General features: G+C 44.7%; 1 protein-coding gene across 1 annotated transcript in view; it reads left to right on the top strand.

Annotated features, from left to right (window-relative positions):
• Positions 1-23,422, top strand: part of EBF3 (EBF transcription factor 3) — a 240,657-nt gene that overhangs the window by 20,563 nt on the left and 196,672 nt on the right. The window lies entirely within an intron of this gene.

Below are 23,422 nucleotides of genomic sequence, written 5' to 3'. Positions count from 1 at the left end.
AGTAACTAATTTACATTGTTTTAGAGTTGTGGTGTTATGGTAATTTATTACTTGTGCTGGGGTCAAACAGAGTTGACCACTCTGCAGAGACCTTATAAGGCTTGTATAAAGTACGTACGAATGTATAGGTAGGAAAGGCAAGAATGTGCAATAAAAAAGGGGGCTTTTTAATCAATTAAAAAAAAAATTCCGGGTCAGGATTATTGGTTTCATTCTGCCTTCTTCGGTGTTTTCAACCGGTAGGAGCATAAGGCGCTGAAGGAAATGGGAAAGATATCTTTTAACGAGTGGAAACTTTTGCTAATGGACTGAAAAAAATATTTGTCAGCGGGTTCACTGAATGTAAAAGCACTCCATAGAGGAAACAATGTCTCTACTGTTCCCGTCTCATCATAGCAGATTTCGTTATCAAGTTGAGGAAAAAGGCTTGTTTAGGCGAAAATAATGATCATAAATAGAGTTGTAGAGTGGGGCAGTAAGAAAGTGGTGACAGTGCTTGCTATCAAGACCTGCAATTCTAAGGAAATATGAGTGTTCTGATCCAGGGAAGCAGTAATTATCTTTTTGTGAAGAATGTACAATGGTGCTAGGATGATGAATTGATCACAGATTGGAAGCGTGGTTTAACTGTCATGTTACAGAGATAAGAGGGTGTTTAGGGATTGCTCATTCTTTCTGCTAGTTCCCAGCCAGCCAGTTTATTAGCACAAATCCCAAATGTTTAGTAAACTCATTAGGTTCCATCTAATGCTAATTTATCATCATAGATGGAAACATAGCAGTTGAAGCCAGAGGAGTCTACAGAATCGTCGTGATTTAGAGAACCCCTTCTGATCAATCACCTTCATTCCAGTGGCCATTTTTCTTCAAACGCTTTACGCCGGGCCTGGGTTGCCCAGCCGACTGATCTCCTAAATGATAGTTTTCTAAGAGGTTCGGCAGTGCCGCGCCGACCGAAGTGGGTGGGGTTCGGCTTTGGGGGTCCTCCTGCTCAGCTCCCCGCCCCCCACCCTTCTCCCCCGACCTCACGATCTCCCCTCGCCCCCGCGTCACCGAGCTGAATTCAGAGAATTTCCTGGCGAGATCAGTTTCCCAAGAAATGCATCATGATACATAAATGTCAAGTACGGTTTATTCTAAACTTCAGATAGTATTTTTCTTTGAAAAAATCCCAGCTCTAAATGCCCGGTTCTTGACATTTACGTACATATTCTATAGTGTTTTCGAAGATGATAATAACCTTTGCTTGATCTTAGGCAACAGCTGCAAAGATAATGAAATTCTTATGATATTTCACCAGGTAAAATGTGAATTGCAGAAGAAAAGCTATTGAATTTTTATGGATCTTAATCGCATAAAATGAGATTCATGGAGCATACATATAACTATACTCAGTGGACTTTCAGGGCTGCAGTTTCAACGCGTACTCGCTGTGTGGTGCGGGATACCGCTCTGCCAGTGCTGAGAAAATACTTCCAAAACACTGGATCCGGCTGGCCCTTAAGAGTGATAATGAAATATGACAGAAATTTCCTTGCCCTGGTTCAGTGGCAAGAAAGGTCCTGAATGGTCTATATTAATTCATCTGACTTATGTTCCTGGTCTTGATTTACCTTATGATTAAAAACTTCTGCAGCTTCGCTCCCCAATTGAAATCAGATCTCATCTGTGGGCCAGGGGTATCGATCCCGATTTAACATCAAGGCTCAGAATTGATTGGCATTGATTAGCAATAAAAATTCTCTCCTACGCGGCCCGCAGCAGATCCAATAGCCCCGACGCGATGCATTGTGGTCCGTTCTCGTCATTGACCAATCTAAAAAAGAGAAATGGCATTACACGTGAATAAACAATATATTTTAATGGAACTGGATCATGGCTTTGCACTGCAAATTGATTTCAGGGTTGTTGCACGAGATGGATGTTGAATAAAATTCTCATTTATTTAGGTTCTTCGGGAACGACTTGATTACTAAAATGGTGATATGTTTCCTTTTCCCGTAGTAGAAAAATAGACGAAAAGATCAGAGGCCAATCCACCCAAACACCGGGTGGAAACAAAGGAAGGTCAAGTCGGGGGAGAGGTTTGACGCGGCCTCGAACCACTCGCTGGCCCCGGGTTGAGCGGAGTGCTCTGCGCGATTTAGGCACCGTCTGCACTTGACCTAAGAGAGCGCAGGCCTCTGACTTTTCCTGAGCTCAAATGCCACCCCGAGCCGCCGTGCCGTCTGAAATGAGCCGGCACCCCTCAGGTAGACTAGTCGTAAGCCCCGGCGGAGAGCAGGCCGCGGCAGCCACGACGTCCTGTTTCAGAAATGACCTCACGGCCGGTCCGCTCTGTCAGCGGACAGGGCTAAACCTCGAACCCCCCTCCTCCTCCTCCTCGAAAATCCCTCCTCGGTGGGGGCCAAACGAAAAGGAGGACAGGAAAGTGTTAAAGAAAGTCTCCCGACCCGAAGTTTAGATCTTTTTCCTCGTCTTGTTTCTGAGCCTCACTGGTAACTCTTGGCAACTAATTGGTTCTCATTCATAGCATCCAAGTATACTGGAGGCCAGAGCCATCTGAAAGAAATTATCCAATCTTTAACATCCAGAAGTTTACAGTTATATATAATGATGGAGAAAACCGCATGTCTCAAGGGAGGTCAAATTTTAGAGATACTTTTAAAATGAAATTACCCAGCCAAACCTATAAGACAACTCTCTTGTACTTTAGACAATAACTACAATCTGGAATTAATTTTTTTGTGTGTGTGTGATAGGGCAAATCCAATTTGCTTCTTTAACTGTTGATTAAGGAATCAGTTGAACGAGGCGATCTCCTGGATGAATATGCTGTTTATTTGTCTGGTCCTCTACCCCACTACCCATCCAATTGGATGATCGGGTCACGGATGTGATCGGGACCCCAAGAAACCGGGTAACGTTAAGTCTCCCCAACTGGGAGCTTTGGAGAGGAGAAATAGTTTACTTCTCGAGCAGCGAGTGGGATAGAATAAATCTCTACCCTAACTTTCAGCTCGTGCAATTTCAGGCTTACAACGCAGAAATCTCACTCACTCATTGCCTCCGAGTAAAGTTTGGAGGAAGACATCTATTAGGCAGCAGTCATCGAGCAAATATTTCGAGTCTTAATTGGTCTTAGAAGTAATAATAATAATAATAATAATGACGGCATTTGTTAAGCGCTTACTATGTGCAAAGCACTGTTCTAAGCACTGGGGGGGATACTAGACTGTGAGCCCACTGTTGGGTAGGGACCGTCTCTATATGTTGCCAACTTGTACTTCCCAAGTGCTTAGTACAGTGCTCTGCACACAGTAAGTGCTCAATAAATACAATTGAATGAATGAATGAAGGTGATCAGATTGTCCCACGTGGGGCTCTCAGTGTTAATTCCCATTTTACAGATGAGGTAACTGAGGCACAGAGAAGTTAAGTGGCTTGCCCAAAGTCACACAGCTGACAAGTGGCGGAGCCGGAATTAGAACCCATGACCTCTGGATCCCAAGCCCTTGCTCTTTCTGCTGAGCCACACTGCTTCTCTTCTCTAATGGTATCTGTGGTATTTGTTCAGCGCTTACTATGTGCCAGGCACTGTACTAAGAGCTGGGGTGGATGAGAGCTGATCGGGTCCAACATAGTCCCCATCCCACTGTCTCCACCCCATTTTACAGAGGAGGGGACTGAGGCCCAGAGAGTAATGCTAATAATGATAGCATTTGTTACACGCTTACTATGTGCAAAGCACTGTTCTAAGCCCTGGGAGGGGATACAAGGTGATCAGGTTGTCCCACTTGGGGTTCACAGTCTTAATCCCCATTTTGCAGATGAGGTAACTGAGGCCCAGAGAAGTGAAGTGACTTGCCCAAAGTCACCCAGATGATAAGTGGCAGAGCGGGATTTGAACCCATGACCTCTGACTCCAAAGCCTGGGCTCTTTCCACTAAGCCATGCTGCTTTGTCCAGAAGGAGTTTCCATTTTAATGAAAGAGCTCATTCTAATCTACACATGGCATGCTCTAGTCAACAGGGCAAGGCCAGGGAAGCAGAGCAGCCTAGTGGATAGAGGACGGGCCTGGGAACCAAAGGATCTGGGTTCTAATTTCAGCTCCACCACTTACCTGCCCTGGGTCTCTGGGCAAGTCACTTCACCTCTCTGGGCCTCAGTTTCCTCAACTGCCAAATGAGGATCCAATACCTGTTCTCCCTCCTACTTGGACTGTGAATCCCTTGTGGGATAGGGACCGTATCCAGCCCAGTTGACTTGTAATAATAATAATAATAATGGCATTTATTAAGCAGTTACTATGTGCAAAGCACTGTTCTAAGCACTGGGGAGGTTACAAGGTGATCAGATTGTCCCACGGAGGGCTCACAGTCTTCATCCCCATTTTACAGATGAGGTAACTGAGGCACAGAGAAGTGAAGTGACTTACCCAAAGTCACCCAACTAAGTGGCAGAGCTGAGATTTGAACCCATGACCTCTGACTCCAAACCCCGGGCTCTTTCCACTGAGCCACTGTACCTGTCCCAGCACTTAGAACAATGCTCAAGGCATCGTAAGTGCTTAACAAATACCACATAAAAAAAGAGAGAAGAACAATTATGACTACATCTAGTTATTTCTCAAAGAAATCGCCACAACTTGCGATTCCCAATCAACTTTCCAAACTCCACTTCGGGCTCTTTAAAAATAAAGATTAGATATTATTTTTAAATTGGTGTGTTGACTTGGTCTGGAATGTTAAAATATATAATAATAATTATTATTATTATGGTATTTGTTCAGTGTTTACTATGTGCCAAGCACTGTTCTAAGTGCTGTTGTGGATACAAGGTCGTCCCACGCGGGGCTTACAGTCTTAATTCCCATGTTACAGATGAGGTAACTGAGGCACAGAGAAGTTAAATGGCTTGCCCAAGGTCACACAGCAGATAAGTGGCGGAGCCGGAATTAGAACCCATGTCCTCTGACTCCCAAGCCCGGGCTCTTGGGAGAAGCAGTGTGGCTCAATGGAAAGAGCACGGACTTGGGAGTCAGAGGTCATGAGTTCTAATCCCAGCTCCACCACTTCTCAGCTGTGTGACCTTGGGCAAGTCACTTCACTTCTCTTTGCCTCAGTTGCCTCATCTGTAAAATGGGGATTAATACTGTGAGCCCCACATGGGACAACCTGATTATCTTGTATCACCCCCAGCGCTTAGAACAGTGCTTGGCACATCATAAGCGCTTAACAAATACCATCATTATTGTTATCATTATTACTAAGTCACACTGCTTCTCTTCTTCATATCCGATGGAATCTCCTGTCGAGAACGACGGGCGAGTCTTGGGATTTAGCATGGGCATGAAGGAATTGACACTGGCGCTCATGTTTTATGCTTCCCCTTTTAGACTGTGAGCCCACTGTTGGGTAGGGACTGTCTCTCTATGTTGCCAATTTGTACTTCCCAAGCGCTTAGTACAGTGCTCTGCACATAGTAAACGCTCAATCAATACGATCGATGATGATGATGATGATGATGGACGATTGACACACTCTTCTGCCTGTTGAGTACAGAGGGCAAGGAGAGAGTTGGGGTGTGGGGGCAGGGTTGCAGCACGTTGCAAATTGCCTGTTAATGTTTATTTTTTGACGTGCAGGTCTCATTTACAGAAAAAATTGGCTGCAGATCGTCAGCTCCTTGAGGTCAGGGATTGTGTCTCCCTAACTGTGTCTTACTCTCCCAGGCCTTTAGTACAGTGCTCCGCATATGCAGCAGGCTGGAAGCTCCTCCAGGGCAGGAATTGTGTCCATTAGCACTCTCCCAAGCCCTAAGCATAACGCTCTGCACGTGATTAAGCACTTAGTTCAGTGCTTTGCACACAGTAAGTGCTCAACAAACAGTCCTGAATGAATGGATGGTTCATTGATTGAGCACAGTGTGGTTGCTGGGGTGTAGCACTGTGATCTGAGAAGAGAAGCAGCGTGGCTCAGTGGAGAGAGCCCGGGCTCGGGAGTCAGAGGTCATGGGTTCAAATCCCAGCTCCACCACTTGGCAGCCATGTGACTTTGGGCAAGTCACTTCACTTCTCTGGGCCTCAGTTACCTCATCTGTAAAACGGGGATTAAGACTGTGAGCCCCCCTAGGGACAACTTGATCACCTTATAACCTCCCCAGTGCTTAGAACAGTGCTTTGCATATAGTAAGAGCTTAATAAATGCCATTATTATTATTATTATTATCTGGGATTGATGGGGGGGATGTTGCCTTGGTAACAGTTGTGGCCTTCCACCTCACTCACGTGAGGCAGCTATTTTTTGAGAAGCGTATCTTAGTGGTTAGAGCCCGGGCCTGGAAATCAGAAGGACCTGGATTCTAATCCCGGCTCCGCCTCATGTCTGCTGTATGACCTTGGGCAAGTCACTTCATTTCTCTGGGCCTCGGTTACCATATCTGGAAAATGGGGATTAAGACAGTGAGCCCCACGTGGGACAGGGACTGTGTCCAACTTGAACTTGTACCGACCTCAGTGCTTAGAACAGGGTTTGGCACGTAGTCCTAAACAAATGCTATTATCATTATTTTAGGATTCCTCCATAGCCTTATTGAAGGCCCATCTCCTCCAAGAAGCCTTCCATGGCTAGGCCCTCATTTCCTCTTCTCCCACTCCCTTCTGCATCACCTTGCATAGAGAAGCAGCGTGGCTCAGTGGAAAGAGCCCAGGCTTTGGAGTCAGAGGTCATGGGTTCAAATCCCAGCTCCACCAATTGGCAACCGTGTGACTTTGGGCAAGTCACTTCATTTCTCTGGGCCTCAGTGACCTCATCTGTAAAATGGGGATGAAGACTGTGAGCCCCCCGTGGGACAACCTGATCACCTTGTAACCTCCCCAGCACTTAGAACAGTGCTTTGCACATAGTAAGTGCTTAATAAATGTTATTATTATTATTATTATTGCATTTGGATTTGCTCCCTTTATTCTTTCCACCCTCAGCTCCACAGCACGTATGTCCATAGCCATACTTTCTTCATTTATATTAATGTCTGTCTCACCCTCTAGAATTAAAGCTCCTTGTGGGCAGGAGACAAACACGTACCAACTCTGTTGCATTGTATGCTTCCAAGCACTTAGTACAGTGTTATACACACAGTAGGGGCTCAATAAATACAATTGACTAATTTTTTAATGGTAATTTCTAAGCATTTCCTATGCATCGAGCACTGTTTTAAGTGCTGGAGTAGATACAAGTTAAGCAGGTTGGACACAGTCCCCGTCCCACAAGGGACTCATAGTTTAAGTAGGTGGGAGAAGTCCCCTTCTAGACTGTGAGCCCACTGTTGGGTAGGGACTGTCTCTATATGTTGCCAACTTGTACTTCCCAAGCGCTTAATACAGTGCTCTGCACACAGTAAGCGCTCAATAAATACGATTGATTGATTGCTCTGCACACAGTAAGTGCTCAATAAATAATAATGATAACAATGATGGTATTTGTTAAGTGCTTACTATGTGCAAAGCACTGTTCTAAGCACTGGGAAGGTTAGAAGGTGATCAGGTTGTCCCACAGGGGTCTCACTGTCTTAATCCCCATTTTACAGATGACGTCACTGAGGCACAGAGAAGTTAAGTGACTTGCCCAAAGTCACACAGCTGACAATTGGCGGAGCTGGGATTTGAACCCATGACCTCTGACTCCAAAGCCCGTGCTCTTTTCGCTGAGCCACACTGCTTCTAAATACGATTGAATGAATGAATGAATGTATGAAAGTGATGGATTGGTCTGTCCTTACAATCTAGTCATAAATAGCTGAAAAGATGAGACATTTTATTGGTTGTCTACCAAACCTTATGCATTGTACTTCCCAAGCGCTTAGTACAGTGCTCTGTACACAGTAAGTGCTCAATAAATACGATTGAATGAATGAATGAATTTGTTGCCGAACTGTACTTTCCAAGAGCATAGTATAGTGCTCTGCACACAGTAAGTGCTCAATAGATACGATTGAATAAATGGATGAATTTCAATATTTTTTCGTTGTTTTAGGCTGAGGGTCAAAATAAAAGCGAAATCCCTTGCTTGGGTGCCTGATGGCAGTGGTAGAATGAAATTGTTAAGGAGACCGTTATTATTTTCCTTTGTTTTCAACTTCTGAATTCCCTTCTGGCAATGATCTAAGCACAGGTTCCTCTATTACCCACCTAAACAAGTGAGCTCAAGATAATTCAAAGAGACCGCATTTCCCAAACCAGTAACCATATTCCCTCCGTCTTCTCCCTATCCACATCGGATTCCTAATGTGGGGCTGATTGTCTACCGCAATAAGATCTTAAAAAAAAACCAAAAACACAAAAAAATTCCACGATCTTCATGGGATTTACAGGGATTAAGACTGCGAGACCCCCATGGGACAACCTGATTACCTTGTATCTACCCCAGAGCTTAAAACAGTGCTTGACACATAGTAAGCACTTAACAAATATCATTATTCCAGCACCTAGAACAGTGCTTTGCACATAGTAAGTGCTCAATAAATATGACTGAATTAATGGGTGCAGTCCCTGTTCTACCTGGGGGGTCACAACTAATTTTGTCCCCATTTTACAGGGGAGCAAATCGAGGTTCAGTCAGGTTCAGTGACTTTCCCAAGGTCACACAGCAGACCAGCGATGGGGTTAGGACCTGATCTTCTGAATCCCGGAGTCCCACACTTCTTCCATTAGGCCACACTGCCTCCCATGGATGTTTCCATTTTTATTTGGAAGTTTATCGATTCTACCTATAGATCAAATCGAGTGATCGATGAATGCAGCTAGAACTCTCCCCCATTTTAGACAAAGACCCAAACTGGAGGTTTTTGCTCTCGGTCACCTCTTTTCATTCATTCATTCAATCGTATTTACTGAGCGCTTACTGTGTGCAGAGCACTGTACAAGCGCTTGGGAAGTACAAGTCGGTAACATTTTTTGATAGCTTCCAATGAAGCCCATCGTAAAAGTCCATTGGAAAGCAGTGTGACCTAGTGGAAAGAGCCCGGACTTGGGAGTCAGAAGACCTGAGTTCTAATCCTGCCTCCACCCCTTACCGGCTGTGTGACCCTAGGCAAGTCATTTGACTTCTGTGTACCTCAGTTACCTCATCTACCAAATGGGAAGTCAATACCTGATCCCTCCTACTTAGACTGTGACCCCTGTACTTCCCAAGCGCTTAGTACAGTGCTCTGCACACAGTAAGCGCTCAATAAATATGACTAAATGAATGAATGAATGAATGTGAGACCTGATTATCTTATGCCTACCCCAGTGTTTAGCACAATACTTGGCACATAGTAAGCACTTAATACTCCAGTTTTATCATTAGCAGACTGAGACTCCCAGACTGAGCCCCCACCTTCCTCTCCCCCTCCCCATCCCCCACCCTACCTCCTTCCCCTCCCCACAGCACCTGTATATATGTTTGCACAGATTTATTACTCTAATCATTTTACTTGTACATATTTACTATTCTATTAATTTTATTTTGTTAATACGTTTCGTTTTGTTGTCTGTCTCCCCCTTCTAGACTGTGAGATCGTTGTTGGATAGGGACCGTCTCTATATGTTGCCAACTTGTACTTCCCAAGAGCTTAGTACAGTGCTCTGCACACAGTAAGCGCTCAATAAATACGATTGAATGAATGAATGAATGAAATTAGCACTTCTGTCCAGATTCTCTTACGTATCCTACAATTTAATCACTCACTTATCCGGGCTTGTCTCTTCTGCTAGACTGTAAGCTCTTTGGGGACAGTGATCATGTCTTCTTACTCTTATACCTTCCAACCGCTTAGTACAGTGCTCTGCACACAGTAGGCTGTAAGCTCCTTGGGGGCAGAGATCATGTCTACAGTTTCTATTACACTCTCCCAAGCGCTTAGTACAGCGTTCCCCACACAGTAGTTGCCCCTCAATAAGAATTCACAGAAGAATTCACAATAAGAATGCACAGTCTTCTAGACTGTGAGCCCACTGTTGGGTAGGGACCGTCTCTATATGTTGCCAACTTGTACTTCCCAAGCGCTTAGTACAGTGCTCTGCACACAGTAAGCGCTCAATAAATACGATTGAATGAATGAATGAATGAATGAATGAATGAATGAAGAATACAGGCCTGGGAGTCTGAGGATCTGCATTCTAATCCTGGCTCCACCACTTTAAAAAAAAAATTTTAATAGTATTTCTTAAGCACTTATTATGTGCCAGACTCTTCATTCATTCATTAGTATTTATTGAGTGCTTACTGTGTGCAGAGCACTGTACTAAGCGCTTGGGAAGTACAAGCTGGCAGATCATCAGGTTGGACACTGTCCATATCCCACATGGGGCTCACAGTCTTAATCCCCATTTTACAGATGAGGGAACTGAGGCACAGAGAAGTGACGCGACTTACCCAAAGTCACACAGCAGACAAGTGGCAGTGCCTGGATCAAAATCCAGGTCCTCTAACTCCCAGGCCTGTGCTTTTTCCACAAGGCCAAACTTCTTTTCTTTTTTTTTATGGTATTTGTTATGCGCTTCCAATGTGCCAGGCACTGTTCCGAGTGCTTCTTCTCCCTGGCCTGCTGGGTGACCTCGGGCAAGTCACTTAACTTCTCTGTACCTCAGTTTCCTCATCTGTAAAATGGGGAAAGGGGGAGTCAGTGCCTGTTCTACTTAGACTGTGAGTCCCTGTGCTCCAGGGATCGGGTATGGCTTGATGATATTGTACCTACCCCATTGTTGAGCACAGTGCTCGGCACATAGTACTGCTTAATAAATGCCCTGGTTGTTTTTATTATCCACTGATTGACCGCTCTATTTCTCAGTCCCTTTATAGTAATCTAAGCTTGAGAACTAAATAGGATAAATAGGACACAATTCCAAAATGGCTTTATTAATCATTCCACTGGCGGCATTTTTTTGATAGTCTGACCCTCTGACACCAGACGAAGCGCTCGGGCGAGTTTAGCAGAAGTCAGAACGGCATATTTCTGCTCCCCCCAAAAACCTCCCGGCTTTTTGCTGATGAGTCTTATTCTTTCAGCAGACATTCGAAGGAACAGAAATGCTATTTCCCTAGGGTGCTCCTGGGGAATCATCTAATTTGTTGTAAAGCACTTGCCATTACCTGTGACTTTCTAAATTTCTTCTACTTTAAAAATCTTCTCTTTATCACCGGCTCCCCTTGGTGCACGTTCCGTGCCTTCCGAAGGTCGCAGGGAGGCAGGTCAGGAGGTTTCGACAGCCCTCTCCGGCACAGAGAAATTGGTGAAGTTCTGGAAAAGAGTGCAGGTCTGTCTGTCAGACCTAATTATAACAATAATAATAGTGATGGTATTTGTTAAGCGCTTACTATTTGTCGAGTACCGTTTTAAGCCCTGTGGTAGACAGAAGCCAATCAGATTGGACCCAATCCCTGTCCCACATGGGGCTCACAGTTTTAGTCCCCATTTTACAGAGGAGGGAACTGAGGCCCAGAGAAGTGAAGTGACTTGTCCAAGATCACACAGCAGCTTAGTACAGTGCTCTGCACACAGAAAGCGCTCAATAAATACGATTGAATGAAAAGAGGCGGAGCCAGGATTCATTCATTCATTCAATTGTATTTATTGAGTGCTTACTGGGTACAGAGAACCGTACTAAATGCTTGGAAAATACAACAGATAGAGACAATCCCTACCCAACAACAGGCTCACAGTCTAGAAGGGGGAGACAGGCAACAAAACAAAACAAGTAGACAGGCGTCAATACCACCAAGATAGATAAATAGAAATCATAGATATATACACAGGATTAGAACCCATAACCTTCTGACTTCTGACTTTATTTATTTTACTTGTACATATTTATTCTATTTATTTTATGTTGTTAATATGTTTTGTTTTGTTGTCTGTCTCCCCCTTCTAGACTGTGAACCTGGTGTTGGGTAGAGACCGTCTCTATCTGTTACCAACTTGTACTTCCTAAACGCTTAGTACAGTGCTCTGCACACAGTAAGCGCTCAATAAATACGACTGAATGAATGAATGACTCCCAGGCCTGTGCTCTAACCACTACCCCATGCTGCTTCTCACTTCATCATCATCATCAATCGTATTTATTGAGCGCTTACTGTGTGCAGAGCACTGTACTAAGCGCTTGGGAAGTACAAATTGGCAACATATAGAGACAGTCTCTACCCAACAGTGGGCTCACAGTCTAAAAGGGGGAGACAGAGAACAAAACCAAACATACTAACAAAATAGAATAAATAGAATAGATATGTACAAGTAAAATAAATAGAGTAATAAATCTGTACAAACATATATACATATATACAGGTGCTGTGGGGAAGGGAAGGAGGTAAGATGGGGGGGATGGAGAGGGGGATGAGGGGGAGACTTCATGTCTACCCTAGTGCTTAGTACAGTGCCTGGCACATAGTAAGCGCTCAACAAATGCCCTAAATAAAGAGACAAAGCACTTGCGGCATATGCAGGAACACCCCCCCACTGTTCACTGGGAAGGGTACAACTAAAAGAAGTAAAATAATCTAAAAAAATTCAAGCGCTCAGTACAGTGCTCTGCACACAGTAAGCGCTCAATAAATACGATTGAATGAATAAAAGAATACACGGGCACAAAATCTGGGGGGAGCCACAGGTGTGGCAATCCCTGCAGCTGCATGAGCGTGTGATTATGAGCAGATTTGTGTCTGTGACTCAGGAGTTCATTTTCTTCAGGGGTTGACGGGGCCTGCAGCGCTCAGCAAGAGAAGCAGCGTAGCCTAGTGGGTAGAGCCCGGGCCTGGGAGTTAGAAGGTCCTGGGTTCTAATCCCAGCTCTGCCACTTGTCTGCTGTGTGACCTTGGACAAGTCACTTCACTTCACTGGGCCTCAGTTCCCTCAGCTGTAGAAGGGGGATTGAGACTGTGAGCCCCTTGTGGGACAGGGACTGTGTCCAAACTGATGATCTTCCATGTACCCCAGCTCTTAATACGGGGCCTAGCACGTAGTGAGTGCTTAGCAAATACCATCTAGAGAATAATGATAATAATAATCATAATGACATTTATTAAGCGCTTACTATGTGCAAAGCACTGTTCTAAGCGCTGGGGAATTTAAAAGGTGATCAGGTTGTCCCACGTGGGGCTCACAGTCTTCAACCCATTTTACAGATGAGGGAACTGAGGCCCAGAGAAGTTAAGTGACTTGCCCAAAGTCACACAGTTGACAAGTGGTGGAGGCGGGATTTGAACCCATGACCTCTGACTCCAAAGCCCGTGATTTTTCCACTGAGCCACGCTGATTGTGTGCAGAGCTCTGGATTAAGTGCTCAGGAGAAAACAGTAGACTGAATGAATTCAATTCCCGCCCTCAAGGAGTTTGGAGTCTATTACAGTGCGAAGAGCACTGTATTAAGCACGCAGAGAAGCAGCATGGCTCAGTGGAAAGAGCCCGGGCTTTGGAGTCAGAGGTCATGGGTTCAAATCCCAGCTCCGCCACTTGTCAGCTGTGTGACTTTGGGCAAGTCACTTCACTTCACTTCTCTGGGCCTCAGTTACCTCATCTGTCAAATGGGGATGAAGACTGTGAGCCCCCTGTGGGACAAACTGATCACCTCGTAACCTCCCCAGCGCTTAGAACAGTGCTTTGCACATAGTAAGCGCTTAATAAATGCCATTATTATTATTATTAAGCGCTTTGAGGAGTAAAATAGAGTTTAGACGGTAAAATAGACGGTACAATAGAGCCCCGTCCTCAAAGATTTATAGTCTAGCAGCCTCCAAATGGCTTCTTTCTTGAAGCAGCGTGGCTCAGTGGAAAGAGCCCGGGCTTTGGAGTCAGAGATCATGGGTTCAAATCCTGGCTTTGCCAATTGTCAGCTGTGTGACTTTGGGCAAGTCACTTCACTTCTCTGGGCCTCAGTTCCCTCATCTGGAAAATGGGGATTAAGACTGTGAGCCCCCCGTGGGACAGCTTGATCACCTTGTAACTTCCCCAGTGCTTAGAACAGTGCTTTGCACATAGTAAGCGTTTAATAAATGCCATCATTAATTAATTAATTATTAACAGCAACAATATTAATAGCAATAGTAATACTTGTTAAGTGCTTATTATGTGCCAAGCACTGTTCTAAACCCTGGGGTAGATACAACTTCCTATAAATATGGTTAGATTAAGTTAATCAGGTTGGAGACAGTCCCTGTCCCACATGGGCCTCACACTCTTATCCCCATTTTACAGATGAGGTAACTGAGGCACAAAGAAGTGAAGTGACTTGCCCAAGGTCACATAGCAGACATGTGGTGGAGTCAGGATTAGAACCCAGGTCCTTTTGACTCTCAGGTCCATGGTCTATCCACTCGGCCGAGTTGCTTCCACTCTGCTTAGGGGCAGGGAATGTCACTGTTTACTGTTGTATTGTACTTTCCCAATAGTAATAATAATGATTGTATTTGTTAAGCACTTGCTATGTGTCAATCAATCAATCAATCAATCAGTCATATTTATTGAGCGCTTACTGTGTGCAGAGCACCGTACTAAGCGCTTGGGAAGTCCAAGTTGGCAACATATAGAGACAGTCCCTACCCAACAGTGGGCTCACAGTCTAAAAGGGGGAGACAGAGAACAAAACCAAACATACTAACAAAATAAAATAAATAGAATAGATATGTACAAGTAAAATAAATAGAGTAATAAATATGTACAAACATATATACACATATACATCATCATCAATCGTATTTATTGAGCGCTTACTGTGTGCAGAGCACTGTACTAAGCGCTTGGGAACTACAAATTGGCAACATATAGAGACAGTCCCTGACCAACAGTGGGCTCACAGCCTAAAAGGGGGAGACAAAACCAAAAATACTAACAAAATAAAATAAATATATATACAGGTGTCAAACACAGTTCTAGGTGCTGGGGGAAATACAACGTAATTGGGTTGTCCCACGTGGGGCTCATAGTCTTAATCCCCATTTTACAGATGAGGTAACTGAGGCACAGAGAAGTGAAGTGACTTGCTTAAGGTCACACAGCAAACACGTGACGGACAGGATTAGAACCCATGACCTTCTGACTCCAAGGCCGGGGGTCTCGCCACTGCACCATTCCAAAGTGGGGGTCTCTGCCGTGCACTTTCCTCAGTTCGCTGTGCTTTTGTGGGAGTGCTTCAGTAATTCATTCACTCATTCGTTTGAATTTATTGAGCGCTTAGTGTGTGCAGAACACTGTACTAAGTGCTTGGAAAGGACAACTCGGCAATAAAGAGAGAAAATCCCTGCCCACCAGCCAACTGTTGAAGTGGCTTTGGCATACCCAGTTCAGGCTGCACGGGGAAAGGAATTTTTCTCCCTTAATTAAGAGATAGCAGAATCGGGCCAGGGAATAGTTTGCTAAAGAACGCTTAGAGAATTTAATACGTAGGAGTGTAAATTGTGACATTTCAATATGCCTAAACTATGAGAAAATTATTGAAAGTGTCCTAGCAAGAAGTAAAACCCTGGGGAAGCGTTTAACAATTGAGCATTTCTAGCTTGTGTGGAAATGCTAATTACACCTTCTGAAGAGCCGAACAGGATTGATGTTCACCTCGGTAAGGGCCTTGTAACTGAAAAAAAAAAAAAAAAACAAGTCCATGGGCGAAACTTGTAATAAAGATGTGTTTAGTCTAAAATGGAAATTTTGCAGCAGAACAAATTGGTCTCTCTGTTGAACCTCTTTCTTCGTAGCATTAAAACAAGGCACAGCGAAACCCTGTAATGCGCAGTTTGTGGTTTGGGCCAACTCGAGGTTACAGGAAAACAGTGTTAGAAAAACCTTGGATTAGAGAAGCAGCACGGCCTAATGGTTAGGTTCTGGGTTCTCATCGCGGCTCTGCCGCTTACCTGCTGTATGATCTTGGATAAGTCACTTCACTTCTCTGGGCCTCAGTTGCCTCATCTGTAAAACGGGGATTAAGACTGTGAGCCCCACCTGGGACAACCTGATAACCTCGTATATCCCCCAGTGCTTAGAGCGTGCTTGACTCATAGTAAGCGCTTAACAAATACAATTATTATTATTATTATTATGCTCTGGGCCTTAGTTTCCTCAGCTGTGAAATGGGGATTGAGACTGTGAGCCCTCCGTGGGACAGGAACTGTGCCCAAACTAATTAGTTTGTCTCCACTCAAGTGCTTAGTACAGTGCTTGGCACATCTCCATCTCCTCTCCACCCCCCATCTTACTTCCTTCCCTTCCCCACAGCACCTGTATATATGTATATATGTTTGTACATATTTGTTACTCTATTTATTTATGTATTTATTTTACTTGTACATATCTATTCTATTTATTTTATTTTGTTAGTATGTTTGGTTTTGTTCTCTGTCTCCCCCTTTTAGACTGTGAGCCCACTGTTGGGTAGGGACCGTCTCTATATGTTGCCAGCTTGTACTTCCCAAGCGCTTAGTACAGTGCTCTGCACACAGTAAGCGCTCAATAAATACGATTGATGATGAGGATGATCTCCCCCCTCTAGACTGTGAGCCCGTTGTTGAGTAGGGACCGTCTCTATGTGTTGCCAACGTGTACTTCCCAAGTGCTTAGTACAGTGCTCTGCACACAGTAAGCATTCAATAAATGTGATTGAATGAATGAATGAAAGGGTTTAACAGATACCATAAAAAAAATCGTGGCCAAATCACATGTTCCAGAAGAACTGAGGGTATAGTTTTTTTTAAAATGGTATTTGTCAAGTATTTTGTGTCAAACACAGTCCCTGTCCCACATGGCGCTCATAGTCTTAATCCCCATTTTACAAATGAGGGAACTGAGGCCCAAAGAAGTGAAGCGATCAGCACACTGTCACACGGCAGACAAATGGCAGAGCTGGAATTAGAACCCAGGTGCTTCTGACTCCCAGACATGGGCTCTAACTACTAGGCCATTGCACATAGTAAGCGCTTAATAAATGCCATTATTATTATTATTATTATTATTATTATTGTTATTCTGCTTCCCTGTGCTCGGGGAGGCTTAAGTCTTTAGATGGCTCAGAGTAATAAATGAGCTATCAGCAGGGGAGATTCAAAGTTAATCAGGGAAAGTCTCCTGGAGACTCGATACCGGTTGTACCTCTATTTTCCCTCTTGCTTTCTAATAATTGTAAATAATAATAATACTATTCATTCATTCATTCATTCAATTGCATTTATTGAGTGCTCACTGTGTGCAGAGCACTGTACTAAGCGCTTGGGAGAGTGCAATTCAGCAATAAAGAGAAACAACCCTTGCCCACAATGGGCTTACAATGTAGAAGGGGGAAGGCAGACATCAAAACAAGTAAACAGTCATTAATGTAAATAAATAGAATTATAGATATGTACATAGATATGAGATATGAGATATCTGTATGATATCATATGAGAAGCAGCGTGGCTCAGTGGACAAAGCACGGGCTTTGGAGTCAGAGGTCATGGGTTCGAATCCTGACTCCACCACATGTCTGCTGTGTGATCTTGGGCAAGTCACTTAACTTCTCCGGGCCTCAGGTCCCTCATCTATAAAATGGGGATTAAGACTGTGAGCCCCACATGGGACAACCTGATCACCCTGTATCCTCCCCACTGCTTAGAACAGTGCTTTGCACATAGTAAGCGCTTAACAAATGCCAATTATTATTATTATTATTATGAGATATGATATGATATAGATAGGAGGAGCAGCATGTCCCAGTGGAAAGAGCCCGGGCTTTGGAGTCAGAGGTCATGGGTTCAAATTCCGGCTCCGCCAACTGTCAGCTGTGTGACTTTGGACAAGTCACTTCACTTCTCTGTGCCTCAGTTCCCTCATCTGTAAATATGAAGACTGTGAGCCCTCCGTGGGACAACCTGATCACCGTGTAACCTCACCAGCGCTTAGAACAGTGCTTTGCACATAGTAAGCGCTTAATAAATGCCATCATTATGATTACATATATAGACAAGTGCTGTGGGGAGGGGAAGGGGGTAGAGCAAAGGGAGTGAGTCGGAGTGATGGGGAGGGGAGGATATGAGAAGCGGTGTGGACTAGTGGAAAGAGCGGGGGCCTGGGAATCAGAGGAACTGGGTTCTAATGCCGGCTCCACCCTTATCATCATCATCATCATCATCATCATCAATCGTATTTATTGAGCGCTTACTATGTGCAGAGCACTGTACTAAGCGCTTGGGAAGTACAAATTGGAAACATATAGAGACAGTCCCTACCCAACAGTGGGCTCACAGTCTAAAACGGGGAGACAGAGAACAAAGCCAAACATACTAACAAAATAAAATAAATAGAATAGATATGTTGACCTTGGGCAAGTCACTTCACATCTCTGGCCCTCAGTTTCCTCATCACCCCCCTACTTCAATCGTGAGCCCCATTTGGGACAGGGACTATGTCTCACCTGATTGACTTCTATCTACCTTAGCGCTTAGAACAGTGCTTGACACATAGTAAGCGCGGAACAAATATCATTAAAAAAATTGCATCTGTCTCCCTCATTCAATCACAAGCTTCTTGAGGACAGGGACTGTGTCTTTCATCTCCATTTTGCTGTCTAGAGGGCGTAGTCAAGAGTAGGCGCTTACTAAATCAATCAGCAGTATTTAGTAATAATGGTATTTGTTAAGCGCTTACTTCGTGCCAGGCACTGTTCTAAGCGCTGGGGAGGATACAGGGTGATCAGGTTGTCCCATGTGGGGCTCACAGTCTTAATCCCCATTTTACAGATGAGGGAACTGAGGCCCAGAGAAGTTAAGTGACTTGCCCAAGATCACACAGCAGACATGTGGTGGAGTCAGGATTCGAACCCATGACCTCTGACTCCGAAGCCCGTGCTCTTTCCACTGAGCCACGCTGCTTCTCATATGATATCATACAGATATCCCATATCTCATCTCTAGGTACATATCTATAATTCTATTATAGAATACAAGCAAACTGGGTTGGACACAGTCCCTGTCCCACACAGTGAGCACTTACTATGTGCAGAGCGCTGTACTAATCGCTTTCGCTCTCAGCTGATTGAGGCAGGCAGGCACAGAGTTCCTGTAGACCGCCGAAGAAAATTGAATGAATAAATGAAATAAACACACGGTGTATTTTATGTACATTATGAGCCAGCAAAGGGACAGAGAATATAGTGGGGTAGTGTCTGAAGAGGTCTACAGGGGTTTCATATATAGGAGGCGTGAGAGCAAAGGGAATTCACAAACTTCCAATTAGTGAGGAAAAGGTTTCCCCCCAAAAGGGATTTGGAAGCTTTTTGTAACAATAACGGTATTTACTAAGCACTTTTCTATTTGCCAACCACTGGGGAAGATAACTAGATCAGATTCAATCCCTGTCTTATCTGGGCTTTGGTCTAAAAGGGAGGGAAAGTAAGAATTTTCTTCCCCTTCACAGATGAGGAGACCGAGGCCCGGATTTTCTCCCCCTTCACAGATGAGGCGACTGAGGCCCGGTGATATTGACAAGTGCCCGCCCACTTGTCTTTTTTCTTTTGTTGTCTGTCTCCCCTTGTGAGCCCGTTGGGTAGGGATTGTCTATTTGTTGCCGAATTGTACTCTCCAAGCGCTTAGTACAGTATGCTGCTTGAGAAGCAGCGTGGCTCAGTGGAAAGAGCCTGGGCTTTGGAGTCATAGGTCATGGGTTCAAATCCTGGCTCTGCCACCTGTCAGCTGTGTGACTTTGGGCAAGTCACTTCACTTCTCTGTGCCTCAGTTACCTCATCTGTAAAATGGGGATGAAGACTGTGAGCCCCCCGTGGGACAACCTGATCACCTTGTAACCTCCCTGGCGCTTAAAACAGTGCTTTGCACATAGTAAGCGCTTAGCAAATGCCAGCATTATTATTATTATTATTCTTACAGCGCTCTGCACACTGTAAGCACTCAATAAATACGATTGAATGAATGAATAGTAAGCGCTTAATACCATTAAAACAAGACCACAAGAAGCAGCATGGCCTAGTTGAAACAGCAGGGACCCGGGAGTCAGAGGACCTGGGTTCTAATCCTGCCTCTGCCAATTGCTTGCTGTGTGACCTTGGGCAAGTCGCTTAACTTTTCTGTGCCTCAGTTCTCCTGTTCTCCCTTCTCCTTAGACTGTGAGCCCCATGTGGGACAGGGACTGTGTCCGACCCAATTCCCTTGTATCTAATCCCGGCTCCGCCACTTGTCAGCTGTGTGACTTTGGGCAAATCACTTAACTTCTCTGTGCCTCGGTAACTTCTCTGTGCCTCAGCTACCTCATCTGTAAAATGGGGATAAAGACTGTGAGCCCCACGTGGGACAACCTGATCACCTTGTAACCCCCCCACAGTGCTTAGAACAGTGCTTGGCACAGAGTATGTGCTAAACAAATACGATTATTATTATTATTATTATTATTGTTATTATTATTATTATTATATACACCAGTGCTTAGAACAGTCCTTGAGTAGTACGCACTTGACAAACAGAAAGAGAAGGGCCTGGGCGTCAAAAGGTCCTGGGTCCTAGTCCTGGCTCTGTCTGCTGTGTGACCCTGGGCAAGTCACTTCACTTCTCTCAGTCATATGAGAAGCAGCATGGCGTAGTGGTTAGAGCGCAGGTCTGGCAGAAGGGCATGGGTTCTAATCCCGGCTCTGCCACTTGTCTTCTGTGTGACCTTGGGCAAGTTACTTCATTTCTCTGGGCCTCAGTGACCTCATCTGTCAAATGGGGATTGAGACTGTGAGTCCCACGTGGGGCAGGGACCGTGCCCAACCCGATCTGCTTGTATTCATTCATTCATTCAATCGTATTTATTGAGCGCTTACTGTGTGCAGAGCACTGTACTAAGCGCTTGGGGAGTACAAGTCAGCAACATATAGAGACGGTCCCTACCCAACAATGGGCTCAGAGTCTAGAAGGGGGATACAGACAACAAAACAAAACATGTGGACATGTAGGCTTGTAACCACCGCAGCGCTTATTACAGCTTATTCCTCTCCCTCTCGTCCCCCTGTCCATCCCCCCCATCTTACCTCCTTCCCTTCCCCACTGCACCTGTTTATATGTATGTATGTTTGTACATATTTGTTACTCTATTTATTTATTTTACTTGTACATATCTATTTTATTTATTTTATTTTGTTAGTATGTTTGGTTTTGTTCTCTGTCTCCCCCTTTTAGACTGTGAGCCCACTGTTGGGTAGGGACTGTCTCTATATGTTGCCAACTTGGACTTCCCAAGTGCTCTGCACACAGTAAGCGCTCAGTAAATACGATTGGTGATGATACAGTGTCTGGCATATAGTTAAGTGCTTAACAAATACCATTATCATTATTATTATTCTCTGGGCCTCAGCTGCCTCACCTGTAAAATCAATCAATCAATCAATTGTATTTATTGAGCGCTTACTGTGTGCAGAGCACTGTACTAAGCGCTTGGGAAGTACAAGTTGGCAACATATAGAGACAGTCCCTACCCAACAGTGGGCTCACAGTCTAAAAGTGAAATAGGAATAAAGACTCCGAGCCCCATGTGGAACAAGGATTGGGCCCAACCCGATTGGCTTGTATTTACCCCAGCTCTTAGAACAGTGCCTGGCGTATAATAAGTGTGTCACAAATAACAGCAACAGCAAAAAATACTATTAAAAAAAAGACCACCCTGCTATTGGCAAGAGCTTTAGTCCAGAGCAGGGAACCTAACTCTGCTGCCTATGCTCTGGAGCCCCGGAAGATTGATTGGAGTGGGCTAGAGGGTTTCCCAGAGGGGCTAGGAGAAAGGGAATGGCAAGAAATCGGATACAGGACAACATGGGGGCTCGCAGTCCAAGTCGGAGGGAGAACGGGTATTAAATTCCCATTTTTACAGATGAGGAAACTGAGGCCCAGAGAAGCCAACTGACTTCCCCAAGGTGACACAGCAGGCCGGCGGTAGAGCTAAGATTAGAACCCAGGGCCTCTGACTCCCCAGACCATACTCTTTCTGTGGGCAGAGACTGTACTCATCATCATCATCATCAATCGTATTTATTGAGCGCTTACTATGTGCAGAGCACTGTACTAAGCGCTTGGGAAGTACAAATTGGCAACATATAGAGACAGTCCCTACCCAACAGTGGGCTCACAGTCTAAAAGGGGGAGACAGAGAACAAAACCAAACATACTAACAAAATAAAATAAATAGAATAGATATGTACAAGTAAAATAAATAAATAAATAAATAAATAAATAAATAGAATAATAAATATGTACAAACATATATACAAATATACAGGTGCTGTGGGGAAGGGAAGGAGGTAAGATGGGGGGATGGAGAGGGGGACGAGGGGGAGAGGAAGGAAGGGGCTCAGTCTGAGTGTTAACTGTGTACTGCGGGTACTGAGTGTTTGTGAAGCAGCGTGGCTCAGTGGAAAGAGCACCGGCTTGGGAGTCAGAGGTCATGGGTTCTAATCCCGGCTCCGCCACTTGTCAGCTGTGTGACCTTGGGCAAATCACTTCACTTCTCTGTGCCTCAGTTACCTCATCTGTAAAATGGGGATAAAGATTGTGAGCCCCACGTGGGACAACCTGATCACCTTGTATCCCTCTAGCACTTAGGGCAGTGCTTGGCACATAGTAAGCACTTAACAAATACCATTATTATTATTATTATTATTATTAACCGTGTATAGGGCACTGTCCCAAATGTCCACTGGGTAGAGGTACTTCTGTGTGCGGAACACTATACTAAACGTCTGTTGAGTGTCTGAAGGAGATACGGTTCTCTCCTGGATGCTTATTTTATGGGCCAGTGACAGTGCATGAAGCAGCGTGGTATAGTGGATAGAGCACTGGCCTGGTAGTTGGAAGGGCATGGGTTCTAATCCTGACTTCACCACTCATCTGCTGTGTGTGACCTTGGGTGAGTCACTTGCCTTCTCTCTGCCTCAGTTCCATCATTTACAAATAGGGATTAAGTGTAAGCCCAAGAGCCCGGGCTTTGGAGACAGAGGTCATGGGTTCAAATCCTGCCTCTGCCAATTGTCAGCTGTGTGACTTTGGGCAAGTCATTTCACTTCTCTGGGCCTCAGTTACCGCATCTGTAAAATGAGGATGAAGACTGTGAGCCCTCCGTGGGACAACCTGATCACTTTGTAACCTCCCCAGAGCTTAGAACAGTGCTTTGCACATAGTAAGCGCTTAATAAATGCCAGCATTATTATTATCATTATTATTATTATTATTATGAGGGGCAGGGTCAGTGTCTCCTAGTCCAGTGCTTAGAACAGAGCTTGACATGTAGTAAGCACTTAACAAATACCATCATTCATTCATTCTGCCACGAGGGTCGAAGGGGAGGGGGTGACATGGGAACCATGTCGGACGGAGCAAATGGCTTTGGCGGCAGAACTGGAGAGTCCCTTTCATTCAATCATATTTATTGAACGCTTACTGCAGAGCGCTG

This window comes from Tachyglossus aculeatus, chromosome 3 (genome assembly GCF_015852505.1).
Source record: "Tachyglossus aculeatus isolate mTacAcu1 chromosome 3, mTacAcu1.pri, whole genome shotgun sequence".
NCBI classification, from domain to species: Eukaryota; Metazoa; Chordata; class Mammalia; order Monotremata; family Tachyglossidae; genus Tachyglossus; species Tachyglossus aculeatus.
This window is presented reverse-complemented; position numbering and strand designations above follow the sequence as displayed.